The sequence below is a fragment of the Malaya genurostris genome, chromosome 3 (genome assembly GCF_030247185.1).
Source record: "Malaya genurostris strain Urasoe2022 chromosome 3, Malgen_1.1, whole genome shotgun sequence".
Taxonomy (NCBI): Eukaryota; Metazoa; Arthropoda; class Insecta; order Diptera; family Culicidae; genus Malaya; species Malaya genurostris.
In genome coordinates, this window is record NC_080572.1 from 140,186,404 (window position 1) to 140,203,448 (window position 17,045).

The 17,045-nt window shown below is 38.2% G+C and overlaps 1 protein-coding gene across 12 annotated transcripts in view; it reads right to left on the reverse strand.

Moving 5' to 3' along the window:
• The window catches only part of LOC131438020 (dystrophin, isoforms A/C/F/G/H), a 1,278,256-nt gene that overhangs the window by 311,222 nt on the left and 949,989 nt on the right, over positions 1-17,045 (reverse strand). The gene's annotated exons all lie outside the window — the stretch shown is intronic.

Below are 17,045 nucleotides of genomic sequence, written 5' to 3' on the forward strand. Positions count from 1 at the left end.
CAAACAGGTTTTTCAATAGTGTACTATTGAAAAACTTCAATATTGTTGTAATACACGTTCAAGTTGAAGATTTTCGATTCTATTGGTAGTTAGATTATATAAATCCTTCTACAGATCACTGAGCTATGAGCTTTCAAAATACGAGAAAGGCAAACGCGCCTTATGAATTATCCTCTTTGATACTCGATACCGAACATTTCAGAAAAGTTTAATTGTGAACTATTTAAGAATATGTCACACAACTGAAAGTTTTATCATAAAATTGTGATCATATTTCCGATGGCATGTAGCAAGAATTATGTTGATTCGTTAGATATAACAGGATATATTCACGATCAAAAACTTATCACTCTCTCAGAGGGTAAATTTTGAAAAGGCGCCCCATAGTAAAGTAAGTCGTATTCACGACAAAAAATTGATACACGCTGTTTGGGTTTGTATTGGAGATGATTTTCTCAAAATTTTAACCCTTTTTTCCACCAATAAAGTTAGGGTAATTCTTCTGATTTTCGTTTTATTTAAATTATTCAAAAGCTCTTAAGCAAAAAAATTAAAAAAAATCAAAAATATATCAGGAGTTATTTAAACCTTTCTGATTTTTTTCAGAACTTTTCAGAATGTATTTCATGTGAAAAAAAAATTCAAACCCCAACTCATTCTTAGATAATACATATTTCGATTAAACCAATAAAACAATACGATTTTCCGAAACTGTTTAATAAAGGGGTCTTCTTCCAGAAAAAACTGAAAATATTAAGTTTAAAAGAACATGTTGTTTGTATAGAAAATTGCCAATGCGAATTAATACGTTCATTTTGGGTCTTCGGAACTTGCTGCAGGCGCTTCGACTTGATTTCTATCTGATTAATAGTATTTCTTAGGACTGCTAATAGCTAACCTCGAAACCTCTAGACTATCCCGCAAGATGTTGAAGTTAGAAACGAATTGCAACCGTGCACTGGCACACATGTTCACTAATGTATTCCCTACATCATTACTTGGTAAATCGCACCAGGCATGCGAGAGTGTGTAAATAACATAAGGAATAAAATTCCTTTATCATTATTAATTACGTCAATACTCAAGCCTTGAGCTCAATTTGTAGATGGAAAGGCATGCGTTTCCATCGGATGATGACAGTTCACTTTTTTTTAAAAAATCTGAAAAAAATACAGCGTAATATACTTTAAAATGATTTATTTTTGATGTATAATCTAGCGTGGTACCAAAATTGTACGTGCGATTTAAAAAATTCGAAAATTTCAACATTTTTTCATATGAAATACATTTTGAAAAATTCTGAAATAAATCAGAAAGGTTTCCCATAACTCCTGAAATATTTTTGATTTTTGGAAAATTTTTTGCTTAAGAGGTTTTTGAAAAATTTAAATAAAATGAAAATCAGAAGAATTACCCTAACTTCACCAATAAAGCAGTTAAAGGGTTAAAATTTTAGGATAATCATCTCCAACATAAACCCTTTCAAACAGCGTATATCAATTTTATTTCTGTTTGGGGGCAGTTTTTATATGTAAACCCGGCTACACCCTTTGTGCTTTAATGTTCGATATGACCCAATTATTGTAGAACGAAATCTCTCAATTATTCCGTTTGATTGAGTCTATAGATATGCATGCCGGCTCTTGGTTACCGGTTAGGGGTTAGGGGTCTACCAAATACTTCATTTATATATTTTTTTATTTATTTATTTTTAATTCATCCGACAATAAAAGGTCTTAATGAATATGATGTAGTCAAGTTATAAAAATGTGGATCGTAACACTTTCTGTGCAAATTTATGTGTAGGTTCGCCGAAATCGAAGAGGTGTTCAACAGTCCCAAATATACTGATGCATGCTGTTATCGGTTCATAGAATCCATACGTCGTTCGGTGAAATCTCGGTTGAAGTAAACCAGTAGAACGTAGCGATCGTTGTGAAGCACGGAAGTCAAGACTAGATAAGAGCTTCGGAGAATCAATATCGCCGTTGAGAATTTTTGCAACAAAAATTTCTTGCTGAATTTTTCTGCGCCGATCCAGTGAGTCCAGACCAATCAGACGACAGCGATCGGGATACGGTGGAAGATCATGCGGATGTTGCCAGGGAAGGTTTCTTAGAGCAAGTCGAACAAATCTTTTCTGCACGCGTTCAATTCGTAAACTCCAAGCTAGCTGATATGGACTCCAAACTATGCTAGCATTTTCAAGTATAGACCGAACTAGCGAGCAATATAATGCCTTCAAACAGTGAGGATCTTTAAAATCCCGTCCGATTTTAGCGATAAAACCTAATTGTCGAGTCCCTTTTGTAATTAGTGCAGAACGATGCATATTAAAAGTAAGTTTAGAATCCAACAAAACACCAAGGTCATTAACACGATCAATTCTTTGAAGCGTTTGTCCGTCAATTTTATAGTCGAAATGTAATGGATTCAATATTCGGTGGAATGTTATGACCTGACATTTTGCTATGCTGACTATAAGCCAGTTTCTTCGACACCCCGTAACGAATTCGTCCAGAAGCTTTTGAAGACGGATGCAGTCGTCAATAGAGCGTATCTCAAGGTATAGTTTCAAATCGTCAGCGTAGACTAATTTGCAGCCTCCACTGAGCATCAAAATAGCGTCATTAAAAAACAGCGAGAACAGAAGTGGACACATGTTGCTGCCTTGAGGTACACCAGATATGTTCGTGAACGAAGATGACACACAGGAATCTAACTTGACTCGTAAGACTCTACCACTTAAGTAAAAGCATAGCCAGTCAATGAACTTATGTGTTGCACCGAGACGCGATATCTTGTACAAAAGAATTCGGTGATCAATTCGGTCGAACGCCGTTTTCAGATCAGTGTATACGGCATCAATTTGTACTTTTTCCTCCAGACGCGAAATACAGGTCGAGGTAAAATCCAGAAGATTAGTGCTGACCGAACGCCCGGGCATAAAACCGTCTTGATCAGTGGAGATGTAATTTTTTGTACGAGTGAACAGCTCATTAGTCACTATTATTTCGAAGAGCTTTGAAGCAGCCGACAAATTTGTTATACCACGGTAGTTCCTTACATTGTTACGATCACCGGTTTTGTACACAGGAAACATATAAGACTGCTTCCAAATCAACGGGAAAATTCCTTGCTCAAATGATTTGTTAAATATCACGCAAAGAGGCTGCCAGGCATTACGAACCCGTTTTAACTCACGAAGTCTTCCTGTGGTCCAAGAAGGATTGATGGGCCGTTTGGTGAAAGGTAAATTTGAGCTAACGCAATCGCAGAAAACCGTTGCCATTTCATTTACATTATCGGTTTCTTGCAAAAATATCCAATCAACATTCCGCAAATGTTCTAGTAAAGCAGTAAAATTAGTTTTTCGATAATTTAATCTCCGCGATTCATGAATAGGCTCCGAGTGCCGTTAATTTCTCACACAATCAACTGGCACCGAAACAACTAAAGGCGGATGATGCGGGTCGACGGGTAACAGAGGAGCAACACTACGGTCAACGACTAATTGACGCTCTGAAGAGCAAAACATTAGATCGAGTAATCGCCCGAGATGGTTTCTTTGTTGATTCGCTTGACAAAGATTCAAATAATCCATTCCATCGATCAGCACCGTACTTGCAACGGGTAACAAAGAGGAACAGATGAAATGGGTATCCTCGGGCCGTTTATTCCATACAATCCGGGGCTAGTTGAAATCACCGCATACCAGAACAATATCATTAGCAGAACCTTTACTGCACAGCTCAGAAACTGTCGAAACGTGTGCATCTATAAAATCAACATTTTTGCTTTTATCGGGAGGAATGTACACACCGCACAGAAATAATTTGATTCCTCGCACGGTAGCACATGCACACACTTGTTCAATAGAATGCCCATTCTGCGTTTCGATGATAGAGCTGGCATATTTCTGAGAGATGGCAATTAATACGCCACCAAATGTTGATTTGTTACTATTTGCTGAGCTGCGGTCGCAGCGGAAGACGTTGAAAGAGTTCCCAAATAGTTGCTGGGAGTTGATATTCTGATATGTTCACTAAGTGCTCTTCTTAGGTCAACTGTCGTTCTGGTTTCTAAAGGAATTATGTTAGCGAATTTTGAGAATGAGTCAATTATCTAAAAAAGTACGGGTGTTTAATGTCAGACACATAACTTGATGTCGTGAATACGAATATGACACGCTTTATTTATACTTCCGAATTCGATTTGGTAGTTGATCGATTTCTCTTTGTAAGTTGTATCTGGCGAAATATATAGAACAACTAATAGTGTTTTTATACCATTTAGCATAATATCGATTGCACATATGTCGCCGAAATTGTCAGCCAACAACAACAGTAGCAATCAAAGACGCAGTGTCCTTTAGGTAAATTGCAACACCACCAGCTCTACAATTAGAACGTTTATATTCAGCGATGCAATTATAACCTGTTATACTCACTGCAGAACAATTTTCCAACCAATTTTCACTAAATGCTAAAATATCAACTTTGGTTAGTATATTGTCAGTGAAAATATCTGAAGCATGAGCATTTAAGCTTTGAACATTGAAACTGATTAAGCTTAAACCTTGATATGTCATAGCGATAAAATCCAACAGTGCGTCACTGATTGCGGATAGTTTATGACTGGATAGTCGGTTTAACTCTGTTCTCAGTTCCGTCATTCTGGGCGAATCACTACCCTTTGAGTGCCAAAATTTGACGATGTTCTTTTTTTTTCGCCATGAACGATTTTTCGGCATGAATAAAAAATGGGTTGTATGAGGTACAGTAAATAATTCTTTAGGAGTATTATTATGGTTTTAAAAAGAACCGAATAGAAGTCTGGAATAGAGAACTGGACCCTGAGTTCAAGACCTAAATTTAGATCCAATAACAGACTCAGAATCCAGTTTCAATTCTAGAACCGCAATTCCGAAACTCAAATCAGTTCCGGAATACAGTTCCAGAATCCAGCACGCATTAATGGCCAGCAAGCGAATGAGAGATGCGACCTGAGCGTTTGAGGTTTTAACCACGCAGAAGGTGCATTCTCCGGGGCTGCTGGTTGAAAGATTAACTCGCGCGATGCCAGCCCTCTCGCCTCGATGGCCAGCAAGCGAATGAGAGATGCGACCTGAGCGTTTGAGGTTTTAACCACGCAGAAGGTGCATTCTCCGTCGCTGCTGGTTTATGATTCCACTCCCACGACGCCTGCTTCCACCGAACGCACGAAAAGAAATGATCGATTTTCGCATTTTTTTTGCATAAATATCTGTTTATTGATCTTATTTTTGTGTATTACATCAACATTTTACAGTACAAGTGTTTTGACCCTTTGGCCTTTCATCTTTGTTGTTCATACGATTCGTTATTAATAATAGGTGTTTTAGTTACTCTTGTTTTACATACTAATGTATAATCATAATATTTATTTTAATTATTTATAAAATATCTACCTACTTATAACTATCCCTAACCTAATACGTGCAAATTTTGAATTATTTGTATTTCAGAGATTGAGCACCTCTCTTCAAATATCGTGCAGTATTGTTCGAATTTTTGTTCTAGTATATCCAGGGAGGCCATCTCATGTACTTCACTAGTCCTTGTCCAAGGGGGTAGATTTAGAATCATCTTTAAGATCTTACTTTGAATGCGCTGAAGCCTAAGTTTGTGTGTTCGTGCACAGCCCCGCCAAACAGGGACTGCGTATTCAATTGCGGGGTAGATGATTTGTTTATAGACAGCCATCTGATCCTTCAGACATAGTTTAGATGTTCTACAAATCAGCGGATACAGAGACCTAATGAGTGTGCTGCATTTTTGAACGATTTTGTCAACATGTGACCTGAATATCAGATGTCTGTCAAAGGTGAGTCCTAGATCGATAACTTCATCGGACCATTGAATGACCTCATCACCGAATCGTATTCTGCATTCGTCTGATGAAACAAGTTTTGTAGATCTTGAATGTGGAAACAAGATGACCTGAGTTTTTGCTGCATTGATCACAATTTTCCAGCTTGTAAAATATTCCGTTAAAGCGTCCAGACCTGTCTGTAGTTTATTCTTCAGAGCATTAATGACACGACCTTTGTAAAGAATGGCAGTATCATCAGCAAATTGTGACAGAACACCACCACCTGGAAGAGGTGGGATGTCTGATGTGAAAATGTTGTATAGAATGGGACCTAGGATACTTCCCTGGGGTACACCAGCAGGAATAGTAAATCTTTCTGAAAGTGCATTATTCAGAGAAACCTGGAATGCTCTATCTTCAAGATAATTTTTGATAATTTTAGTAAGATACATGGGAAAATTATACCGATGCAGTTTGAACACCAGTCCATCGTGCCACACATTATCGAATGCCTTTTCAATATCCAATATTGCCATGGCAGTTGCTTTGGACACTGATTCGTTTTGCTGGATGACGTTGTTAACCCTTGTGAGTGGAGGATGGTGGATCTTCCTTTCCGGAACCCAAACTGTTCTTCCAGAAAAATATCCTGTTCATCTGCGAAAGCAAGAATTCGCCTTTGTATTGACTTTTCAAACAGCTTGGATAGGGCAGAGAGTAAGCTAATAGGCCGATAGCTCTTGGAAAAGGAAGGATCTTTCCCCGGTTTCAAAACTGGGATAACTTTAACTAACTTCCACTTTGAAGGGAAGTAACCAAGCTCCCAGCACCTGTTAAAAATTTTAGCTAAGAAGACAAATGAGCGAATACTCAAATGTTTCAGCACAATGTTGAATGTGTTGTCGAAACCGGGGGCCTTCATATTTTTGAATTTTTTCACAATAGCGATCAGCTCATTCGCAGTGACTCTACTTTCCTCAGGAACCAAGCTGTCTGATTGGTCAACCCCAGCTACGCTATCAGCAACGGCTCTTTCATATGGACTAACAATGTTAAGTCCTAAATTGTGAGAACACACAAACTGCTGGCCTAGCGCATTTGCTTTCTCTACTGGTGTGATTAAAGGTATTCCTTCAGCTGCGTCCTGGGGTGACATCAGAGGAGGAATAGGCTTCGGTTTTTTCTTAAGCACCTTCGTTGAGGACCAGAAGGGCTTTGAATGTGGGAGAATTTCTCGAAGCTTTTGCTGGAAGTTCCTGTTGCGAAGCTCAGATATCCTTTCCTGGATTATCCTAGTTAAGTTGTTATAAGTAGTCTTCCTATCTAGGATGCCAGTTCGTTGATACTGCCTCCGGTAGATATTTCGAAGTCGGATGAGTTTCTTGGTGACACTGTCGATTTGAAGAGAGGAACTCGGCATATGTTGTACTGGAACCGTCCTATTACGAGCGACTGTGATTGAATGCTGGAAGGAAGATAGGGCCGCTTCGATTTCCATCGGTGAATCAAGTGGCAAATCGATATTAATAAGTTGGTCGGCGATATGTTGAAATTGGACCCAATCGGTGCGATAATAGTTCCTACGAGGTTGAATAGGCACTGTTTCTGGTGAAGATCCCAACGTCAATATTACTGGAAAGTGGTCAGAAGAGAGCTCGTTGAAGACAATCGGAGAGCTGTCTATGGCGATGTTGCTGATGAATATATCCAAAATGGAATGAACTCCCGATCTGGAAAGTAGCGTTGGTTGATCCGGAGCGAAGATGTTGTATTGTCCAGCTTCGTAATCTTCGGCAAGTACGATTCCGTTTCGATTCTGTCTTCTGTTTCCCCACAGCTCATGCCGTGCGTTCAGGTCCCCAGCAATGATGAATTTGTACTGTCGTCGAGTGAGCATAGCCAGATCTCGCTTCAGTGATGCACACGTACCATCTCGAAGATTTGTTTGTTTGGGACAGTACGCTGCAATGATGATGATGGGTCCCATCGTCGTTGTAATCTCAATTCCGATGGCTTCTATGAGTTGCAATTTAAAGGCTGACAGAAGCCTGTGCTGAATGGATCGTTTAATGGCAATGTCAACTCCCCCTCCTCTGGTAGTTGCCCTGTCGAGCCTGTGAATCCTGTAATTGGAAATAAAAATAGAAATTTCAGTTTTAAGATGAGTTTCAGTTAAAATAGCAATATCGGCATTCTTCTCTTGAAGAAAGTCGAACAATTCAGCAGTTTTGCTCCTGAGTGAGCAAGCATTCCAATTTACTATAACCAACTCATTATATTGCATATTCGATGATGAATTTGCCTAAGGCGTTGATTTGATCTAACCGCGTTCTGCAGTTTCGTAGTTGTGTTGTCATTGTTTCAAAAATGACGATCAGTTGTTCAGCAGAAAATAAATCACCAGAGTCATCCTTTGCTTGTGGTTGATTATTGCCCCATCCAGGAGGGATTTTTGAGGAAGATTCTTTTTGTGAGCCAGCGGCTGAATCTTTAGGATTGCTGCGAGGAAGTGGCGGCAAATTCGGAATATCCCTCTTCGGTGGGAGCCGTGGGAAATTAACTTCATCCTTCTGTGGAACATTCTTGCGCGTTGATTGTTTGCGGGACGCCTGTTGTCGAATTTTTTTGAACTCAGCACGTTTGGGACACGATTTGCTAGTAGATGGATGGTCGCCATCACAGTTCACACATTTTACAGCGATGTCATCTAGTAGGCAATCGTTGGTATTGTGTGGTTCGGCACGTTTCCCGCACCGACTTTTCATGTGGCAATTCCTTGCTCCATGGCCGTAGTTCAAACAGTTCGTGCACTGTGTGACATCCCGATGTACCGGTTTATACTTTTGCCATTCGATGATTATGTGAAATAACGATTTAATCGTTTTCAGTTGACTCATGGTGATGGAGCCCTTCTCCAGATGAATCCGGTAGAGTTGATCTCTAAACTATTTGTCCGTATTATGTCGCTTCATTTTAAACACCATCAAAGGCTTTAGTCCAGCCTCCGACAGTGCCTGCTTTAGTTCGACTTCCATCATGTCGGGTAGTCCTCGAGTACAACCTTCATAGGTTTGTTGGCGGCAATATCGTGTGTGAAGTATTCCGCTTTTGTCTGCTTCAGATAACATTCCACTCCTTTGTAGTGGTTCAAAGCTGGAACAGTTATTTTGTAGCCTTCAGTACATAAACGGATTGTTGCCTGTAGTCCTTTGCTGATCAGTGTGTTGAAATCCGAGCGTAGAGTTGGTGGGAAGCCCTTCAGGTAGAAATGCGGCATTTTTTCCTTCTTCTGCAGTTCCTCTTCGACATCAACTGGCAGATCAGCATATTGGTTTTTACTCAGCAAAGGTCGTTTACCTGTACATCGCTTGGCTTCAGACGCTTAACACCCTTTGGATCCTTCTCGGATCTATGGAACGTTTCACCCATAGCATGGGTAGGTAGACAACGGCGAATAAAAAATAAAACAGCATCGAAATTAGTCGTAGTAGGTTATCGTCTATCCACATCGAGTGTTAGATGACGAAACGATCGATTTTCGACCACGGGCCCCTCTTTTATACGCATTCAGTTGATGATATGTGCCTGACTACCTCAAAATCGTCGTCCTTGCGCGAAAAACCCAAGCAAAAGTAAAGAGTTTTCCGCGTTGTTTTCAAATTTTAAGAAAACATTATTTTTGAGTTGTTTGTGGTTATCGCACACTGTTCAAAATATTATCTTGAATTCCTGATCATATTTTTGATGAAATGGTGAAAGAATTATGTTGCTACCATTAATACAAGTCGAGATATTCACGATTAAGTTCTGCCCATTCTTCCATATGGCTAATTTTGAAAAGGCACCCCATAGTAAAGTAAGTCGTATTCACGACAAAACTTTAGTCCCTTCATGAAAAACACATCTATATAATCTCGTTCGAAGGATTTCTTTGAGCTTTGTTTTCCTTTATATCTCGATGCGCGTATTCGTATGTGACTCTTATTAACATATCTTGTTTTACTTCCAGCCTGACGTCTTCCAGTAAAATTTCTGAAATGAGAACTTTGTAGACATGATTATATTCGAAATGTTTTTTGTAAGTTTCCTGAACCAGTTGTCTCAATTCTATGGGAACACGCAAGCAATTTACTCCTTTAGGGTTCAGATATCTTCAAAATATTTGTACTGTATCTATTTGGGTGTAATTTGGTTTAAGGATTGTAATGCGACGACGGCTTGGAAATATTGTTCTGACACCTTGGAATCTATGTTTGAAGTTTTCAGAATTTGTTGTATTGTGAACGTGTTAATTGGTTTTTCTGCAATTTTTTTTTTAGAATTATCGTTCAACGAAATAAATGCATATGTTTTGCATGATAAAAAGCATCATTTGACAACAATGGAAAAATATTGAGAAATAAGTCGGTGAAGAGTTATTTTTGAGGACGCTTCTTAAAAATCATGATTTGCGGAGTCCACTGTATCTCAGCGAAGACTAATCGGAAGTGAACAAATCAAAGCATAGTTAGTTAGAGTAGAAGTTTTTCTAGACCTCAACATTTCTGTTTGATTTTTTTTTTATTTCTTTAATTTTTGGTGGTTGTTCAAACTACGATTTTTCACGAAAAAATCCGCCGCTTTGTAGCTGAAAAAACTCCCCAAAGTACAAACAACGAAAAGGACAACGTAAAGGGCTGTTTTTATATATGTAGAAAGTATGTGCAAAATTTGAAAAAAATTGGTGCAGTAGTTTTTGAATGACGATGGACATGGACTTTCAAAACCTGCTTTCGAGAAGAATGCGTTCAAAGTTTTTTGTCCATAAAACCAATGAAAACAATTTATTATTGTTATAATGAAACATTTTAAGAATGTTTTGTCAAGTTTTTAGGTCAATTGAAGCAGAAATCTTGGGCCTGTGCGCCGTGCTCAATAAAATCAATGAAAACAATTTATTATTGTTATAATGAAATATATTAAGAATGTTTTGTCAAGTTTTTAGGTCAATCGAAGCAGAAATCTTGGGCCTGTGCGCCGTGTTCTTACTTTTTCGCAGTATGAGATAAGCGAAGATAAAGGCCCATAACTTGCTAAGTTTGGTTCCGATAAGCCTGAAAATTTCACTGAATATTCTTGAAATATTTGACTATAAGAAAATACAAAGCAAAAAATGAATGATTTTTCAAAAGTGTTATACCCTACCCGCTCCTTAATGCGGACCAATGCATTTCTACACTGCTATGAGGCGCAACCCTGAAAGATCAACTGATTGTTTCCGCAAGGTGAAGCAACATTTACAATTCACAAAATCGGATGTCTGCTATATTAGGTGAAATAATCACGACATAGAATTAGTTTTAAAAAGGCGCCAGGCAAGAATACTAGCATGAGCATGTGGCTCATAATTTATTCATCTAACCGTGAAATTATTTATTCATTACGACATTAATAAATCACTAATATTAACTACCGTAAGAATTTGTTCGTCAATAAGATGCGTATATTAAGAGTGCAAGAATGAAAGTTATTTGGCTACTATAAATTAATCCAGTTGACAAAATGCAATAGAAGCGTAGGTATCACCTTACAGCGAAAAGAGAGTTTTGCTGAGCTTCGAACATCTGGTCCTTCGAACCGGATTAATGTCGACTGAGATCGTTTATCCGGAAAACAAACTGAATATACGTCTATTTCATATAAGTCGTACCTAACGCTACCTTCGCGCCATCTTTAAAAACGGAACCTTCGGATTCGATTTATAGTATTAACTACCATTTATGGCACATTTTATACAATATATCAGCAATCGACAAAGCTCATGAGAAACAAGGTCGTAGTAACTGACAAAAGATATTTGGTTTATACAGGCAATTTATTGCCTGCGTCAAGTAATTCCCAATATCTTTCTATTCCGAGCTACCTGGTCTCAAATTGTAGATCCTGATTTATCATCGTGTCATGTCTTGACTTGAACGGAAATTGCGTAACTTAAAAACCCGTCGCCGCAGTATAACAACATCTTTCAGTTTGATCAAACAATTTGTTGCTGACAACCTCCTACCTTTATTACCTCCGCTCGTCAGTCAATGGAGAAGCTTTAAAATTAATTCAAACTATACCGATTAGCGCTTCAAATTTCTCTATCGCATGGAATTTGCTGGTGGATCATTTTCAGAATCCAATTGTATTGAAGCGAAACTATGTGCAAGCTTTATTCAATTTCCCACTTTTACGTTGCCAGTCAGCTACCGATCTCCACTCACTCGTCGAGCAGTTCGAAGCGAATGTCAAGGTGTTAAAACAGCTAGGAGAACAAACCGAGCATTGGGATCTGCTTCTAGTTCACTTTCTCTTCAGCATATTAAATCAAGTAACAAGACGCGACTGGGAGGAACATTCTGCAGCTCATGAAACTGTGAAATTCAGAGATCTTACTGATTTCATACAACGAAGAATCAATGTTTTGCAACAAGTAACCACAAAACCAGTAGAAATAACCGACGTAACCCGGACACCATAGAACTACCACCATACACCGATCGCTGTTGTTTGCTCGGTATGGTTGCAATAGCCAAACGAAGAAACATATTCAGAGCGCTATTTATAGCAAAATTACTAAGTGTACAAATCGATGCTCCGGATATTCTCTCTCTAATACATATTAATGTTCCTCCGAGAAGCCTTAGAGCGTGGAATTTCTTGAGGCTCGATTTTCAACGTACAGAGTATGGTCAGAATGAACCGATCAGGGCGGTGTGTTATGTATTTAACAGTGTGTATGATGACCATTTTGATTTCTCCGTGTCTAGTACCGTTTTCAAAAATATTCTTAAGAGACTTCAATAGATAATAGGCTTTTTAGATCTAGCGAATTTTAAAACACGTATATGTTATTTAATTAGTTATTATTTATTTAAGATTGTGAGAATGTATATATGTAAGATTGTGAAAATGTGTTTATGTAAGAATGTATGTTTGTGAAAAAGCAGAAAAAATGATGGGGTTTCGCGCGCATCTGAAGATTGCTGATTTTCAAATAGGCTTTTCCCATCCATACACTATTTCATGAAGACCAACATAGGTCAGATGGAAAATGAATCAATACATGAATAAAATAAAATCCCCAGCAGATTGTTCAGCATCCCTTAGGTGTGCAGAATTTACTTCTGCTTTTTGTGTTTTTGTGTCGTTAATTTTCCCCATCCTCCTAGACCAAACCTTACAATTTCCCTTAAATTCCCTCCCTTTTAAATATCGGGAAAATGATGCTAAAAGCAAATTGATGACAAGGCATAAATCTTGAAATATCAAGGGGAACGTGTCATTTGTTCTGATTCCTGGAATTCAAATTTAGATATCCTGGATGGCTAAATACAATTGGCTGAGAATTTTTAAGTTTAGTATTGAATTTGAGCGTGGCATTTATCATTTAATCGCTTTTGTCTTGTACTCAAACCCGTAATTTTTATCTCCTGTGCGCCTTAAAATTGTACCACTTCGATTATGCAATAAAGCATTAAAACACTGCCAAATTTCAAACAACGAATCCACTAGTACGTGCAGTTAACGGTATTTGCATATGTGGTAAAAGCATATTAGTTTTATTTGTTTTCACGTTATCCAGTTATGTCTCTGACATCCCGTCTTTTATGTTATTTTCTCACTTCACACGCTTCACAGTTCCTTTCCATGTTTCTTCTATCCTTTCCTAAAAATGATGAGAAATCACGGTTAGGAACAAATCATTAAATTAACAGAAGAAAGTGTCACTTGCATCAATAAGTTCTGAATCCTAATATTCCGACATCGTAACACATGGATCAATAAGTCGTTAGCGCTTGTAGTAAACCAGTAACCACGTCTTTCTGGAGTACTAATCTTTGCTTGAAACGGGTCAAAATTTTAAGTCGATCTGACCAGAAACAGCTGAGTTATCGAGGTTAGAGTAAAGTCGTTTTGTAGTTTGTTTAAAAAATGGAAAAAAACCGAGTTTCGTGTTTTGATAAAACATTGTTTTTTAATGGGTAAAACCACCGTGCAAGCAAAACAATGGATTGAAAAATGTTATCCGGACTCCTGTCTATCAAAAGCAACGATTTGTCGTTGGTTCGCCGAGTTTAAACGTGGTCGTACTGACACAAATGACGCGGAACGCTCGGGTAGACCTGTGGAAGCCGTTACACCGGAAAATGTGAGTGAAGTGACAAAAATTATAATGAAAGATCGTAAAGTGAAGCTCCGTGAGATTGCTGAGATGACACAGATATCATATGGAAGTGTATTTACTATCCTTCATGAAAAATTGAGAATGAAAAAGGTTTTTTCCAAGTGGGTGCCGCGATTGCTGGAATGCACCCTGCCACAAGTCGATGAAAACAATGGCGAAATTGAACGAATTTGGGCTTTGATCTGCTTCCCCACCCCCCATACTCGCCCCCAGTGACAACTGGCTCTTTGCTGATCTAAAGAAAATGCTCCAGGGAAAAAGATTTGGCTCAAATGAGGAGATCATCGCTGAAACTGAAGCTTATTTTGAAGCGAAAGATAATTTTTTTTATAAACATGGTATTGAAAAATTGGAAAAACGTTGGAACCATTGTATCACCCTAAAAGGTGATTATGTTGATGAATAAAAAAAAAGTGTTGCAAAAAAAATGTTGTTTACATTGTTAGTCTCGGGACTTATTGATTCATGTGTTATAGGATGTTTCACCGATTTCACGCACTTAGATTCAATCGAACAATGGTTCCTCACATTGTATTGAATGGCGAACATGGTAACTTGTGCGTCTTTAGTGCTGAGTCAAATTGTGATAAATTTTGTGTGAAATAGGTGGCTTTTTGTGAAAATTTTTTCAACTAAGCAAGTGACTAATTGTGCTTTAAACAGATAAGTAGAAAGTGTTTTGTAAATACTTCTATTTTGTGCTGTAAATTGTGTCAATAATCGCCGTGCGGCTTGTCGCTCAAACAAAGCGGCGTCGTACCGTGGTATATTGAATGCATTGTCTACTGTTTTTGCATGGTTTGCTTTGCTTTAATTTCTCCCCCAGCTGTGTGTCGGACCGGTTTGGTTTGTGCACGAATGATGGGTGAATGTTTGAAGTGTAATAAAAAAATAACCAAAACAATCGGATATTATAATTGCATATTCAGTTTGCGAAAATGGCTATCACCAGCGCTGTACTGGGCTTACGAGAGCCTTTACGAGGTTTCAGATACACGGGCGCTTTAGTTTAAATGTGCTGATTGCTTGGAAGGTGCCGCGATGGCTAATGTGATGCCAAAGGATGATGTTCTTTCACTCATTAGTGATGTGAAGAAGGAGATGGAAAAATTCAAATCCATCACTGATTCGTTTGCTGGTGTGCGGGAGAGCATTGAGGCACACTTTATTAACGCGATAGAAAAGGGAATCAATAGGCTGATTAGATCTTCCAATGATGCTCTGGAGAGCAAAATGGCCTGATTAGAAAACAGTGTGGCCAAAAAGTTAGACGATTTGAAAAGTTTGTTGATTTTGTATAATCAGCAAAATAATAATGATTTGGTTGTAATGAGTAGAAAGAATATTGTTGCAAATAGGAAGACTCATTCGGAGTCGGATGAAAATCCCAGACGAAAGAGAAAAGTTATTTCAAAAACTGATGATGAACCGCTTGATAAGAATATTGTTAATGAAGGTAACGACGAAGTATTTGATAGAAATAACAAAAAGTCATACGCGGACGTTCCATCTGGGAAATTTTCTAGAAAAAGAACGAAAAACAATATAAATCGTAAGACTCGCTCGGTTCTTATGATCAAACCTGTCGAGTCTTCGCAAACGAGTGATGATACGAGAAGGATTTTGAAGGGTAGATTAGATCCAAGAACACACAAAATTAGCTATTTTAAAAATGGTAAAGATGGATCGATTATTGTTGAGTGTGCAGCAGGAGAGGACATTCAATCAGTGAAAGAAAACATTGAAAGCAATTTAGAAACTGAATACAATGCTGTTATACCCAAGCCCGGGAAACCAAAACTGAAAATAGTGGGGATGAGTGATCGATATTCCTCTGATGTATTTATTGACCTTTTGAAAAGTCAGAATCAGGAAATTACGATGGAAGATGTAAAAGTTGTTCTGAGTTCATAGAACATCTGAGTGTTCTTCAACTGAATTCAAATGCGGTAATCGTCTGAAAATGAACAAAGAAAGAAAACTGAATTTAGACATTCACCATCCAGCATTTAGTAAGCAGTGTCCTGTATACCTGAGATTGCTTGAAACGAAAAAGAACAACATTATGTCAATGGAATAGCCACTGATCAATTAGAGGCATTCAGATATTTTGTATTTGAACATAGCCGGTCTGTCTTCTAATTATGTCGCATTGCGTCATTTTATAGAGTAGGGGTTCCCAAAATGGTCGATATAGACCCCTTGGGGTCGATACCCTTTTTGCGGGGGTCGACGTAAAAAAACTGACTATGGTGGTCGACGAGGTCTAGAAATTGTTTGATATAAGTTGTCATTTGAAATATTTACTCTAAAAAAGTTGTGTTTATTTGACCATCCGCAGAAATTGGTGAGTATTTTACATCAATATTAAAAAAGCCAGAAATTGAATTTTCAAAGGAAATTGTTGATGGGGGTCTGAGGCCTAAATTAATTTTAGTAAAGCGGTCCATGACCCAAAATAGTTTGGGAACCCCTGTTATAGAGGATAGACATCCTTCATTAGTTTTGCTCTCAGAAACACATATAGTTGATTCTGACGCTTTCGATCAGTTCAGTGTTCCGGGTTACACTGTTGCTTTTTGTTTGTCCCTTTCCAGGCACACGTGTGGAGTTGCAATTTACGCCAGAGAATCAATTAAATTCAGCATTCAATCAAACGAAGCAGTTGGAAATAATTGGTTCTTGGGTATATCAGTTGAAAGAGGCATGCAGATCGGAAATTATGGAGTTGTTTACCACTCTCGAAGTTCAAGCGACCGCCAGTTTCTGGAAATTCTAGAAAACTGGTGGGAGAATTTCGTCGATTTTGGTAAACTAAATATTATTACTGGAGATTTTAAGGCCATCGTCCAAGTACCATGCGCGCGGGTGGTTTTAGGAAATTTTCGATGGAAATTTCGAAAAATTTGCCAAAACCAAAAACATACAGACCTTTGAAATACATTCATCTATCTACAGGGTGAAAATGGCTGGAAAATTCGGA